We start from the raw sequence: 2,389 nt of genomic DNA, 5'->3' as shown, positions 1-2,389 counted from the left end.
CTGATGTGGTTCAAGGTGTCCCTGCTCCTGCAGGGGGGTTGGGCTGGGTGACCTCTGGGGGGCCCTTCCCACCCAAACCATTCTGTGATTCTATGATTCCATGATTCAGTCTCTTTTTCCCATAGTTGCAGAGGTCGTGTCAGAGAGAAGGGAGTTACTGACGTACTGCAAGTGTGATGGTCCCCATCGGGGCCATTGGCTCCTGGAGACCTGGTCAAAGTCAGAAGATGCTGGGTTTGGGTTTCATGGGGTCACACAGAGAGATGTAGGATGGAAGGGTCCTGCAGAGGTCTTGAGTCCAACCTGCTGCTTAACGCAGGGCTAGCTTCAAAGGTCAGGTTATCAGAGGCTCTGAGGTCCAGTCAAATTTGGAAACCCTTCCAAACTGTGGAAAGGGGCTTGAGGGTGCTGATGGCCAGGAGGCTCCACAGGAGCGAGCAGGGTGCTGCTGTGGCCAAGGTGGCCAACAGGGTGCTGGGGGGCATCACCAAGGGCATCACCAGCAGAGAGAAAGGAGCCATCACCCCACTCTGCTCAGCACTGGCCAGGCCACACCTGGGATCCTGTGTGCAGTAAAAAAGATGTGGACAGGCTGGAGGGGTCCAGAGCAGGGCCACCAAGGTGACCCAAGGGCTGGGAAGCCTCTCTCAGCCGTATGGGGATGGGCTGGGAGAGCTGGGTTTGTTCAGCCTGGAGCAAAGGAGGCTCAGAGGGGATCTCATCACCACGTCCCAGTACCTAAGGGGGAGCTACAGGGAAGATGGAGACTCTCTTTCCACAAGGAGTCCCATGGAGAGGACAAGGGGGGATGGACACACCGATGCACCATGCACACAGAGGAGGTTATTCTTCCTATGACCATCAGAGCTTCCCTTGTGGTACCTGTGCCTGTGGTCTCTTGTCCTTTTGCCATGCACTGCTGTGTCTCCCTCCTCCACAACCCTTCTCTAGGTAGTGGAAAACTGAAGTTTGTTTTCCCCAACCCCTCTCTTCTCCACGCTGGTGGGCAGTGTCCTGGGACAGGGACCTTCCCCCAGGGGTTTGCAATCGGTGCTGAAGTTGCACTGTTCTGAGCGTGGCGTAGGGGGTGATGGGGACCGGCATCCACCTCGTTGGCATGGGGAGACCAGGACAGGCATCGCTGGGGCTGCACACCCAGACAGAGGGCATGAGGTGGGCTGGAGGAGGTGGTGGAGCAAGACCCAGGAGAAGAGGGGTGGGATTAGGGTGGGATTAGGGGAGCTTTCAGGGCATCCCCTGCCCAAACTGCAGTGGGATGGCTGCGACCATCTGCTACCCTCTGGTGGTTGCTGGTCCCCATGTGTGGGCAAGGCCCTGCACCGGTCAGCCGGCGTGTCTGGACACCTGCACCCAAGCATTGCCCAACTCCCTTTAGAGACAGCAGAGCCACATTGCACCCAGCAGCACCCATCCCTCCCTGCCGCCGGCATGGGGGCTGCCAGCCCTTGCAAAAGGGGCTGTGGGACCCAAACCTGCCCCTGAAGAGACAAACCAGAGGGTTGGCCTGTGGCTGAGCACCCTGCAGGCTGGTGGGGATGGGGTCGGACTGGAGCCCTCCGAGCCCCACGGCCAGCGGTGTCAGGGGATCTTGCAGCCAGGGATGCCACATTGCCACTGCCCAATCCTGGCCATGGGTGCTTTGTGGGAATGTCACCCCCACAGCTGCTGGGCCAGCCCAGCGCAGGACTTTCCCCCAGCTGAGCCCCAGCAGCCCCCGTTGCCCGCCCGTAGGGGCTCTGCGTGGATGGGACGTGCGTGGGGACCGTGGGCAGCCCGCGGGGCAAAGGCTCTCGCTTGCCGGCACCCTGAGGCAGGGAGCTGGGTTTGCTGGAGGGCAGGAGCCGCAGCATCGCCAGGATGAGCCTCCGGCCCTGCAGGTCTGGGAGCGGACAGCCGGGGGGAGAGGAGCGGAGAAAGACTTTGTCAAAGCTCCTTTGCATCCACAGCTGTGGGAAAATGACCTTCCCGTGGTGGCGGGGGCCCCGAGCGGCCGTGAGCACCCCTTGGGTGGGGTGTCGGGTTTGGCAGCCCTTGGGTCTCCCCAGGGGGGTGAGGAAGGAGATAGGGCTGGCTGGTGAACCAAAAGTGCCTACGGACATCCCAGCTTGCCGGAGCAGAGCCGGGAGCGACAGTCCCGAAACTACTCACTACCAAATTTCCAGGCCTCAGCATCCCTGGAGCTGAGCTCTACCTGTGCGTGGGAAAACAGCCTCGGATGCTCCTTTGGGGGGGAACCCACACATCTGCTCTGCTCCTCCTGAAGGTGCTGGGGTGCTCGGGGTGACCTCCGGGGCTGCGCTGGTCCCCCCCGGCTGTGCCTGGCCCAGTACTGTGGGGGTGGCGGGGGCCCCCGGGGGGGCCGGGGCCC

The sequence above is a fragment of the Egretta garzetta genome, unplaced genomic scaffold (genome assembly GCF_000687185.1).
Source record: "Egretta garzetta isolate BGI_Z169 unplaced genomic scaffold, ASM68718v1 scaffold202, whole genome shotgun sequence".
Classification (NCBI taxonomy): Eukaryota; Metazoa; Chordata; class Aves; order Pelecaniformes; family Ardeidae; genus Egretta; species Egretta garzetta.
The sequence above is the reverse complement of the archived record's forward strand: the minus strand, read 5'-3'. Positions refer to the sequence as shown.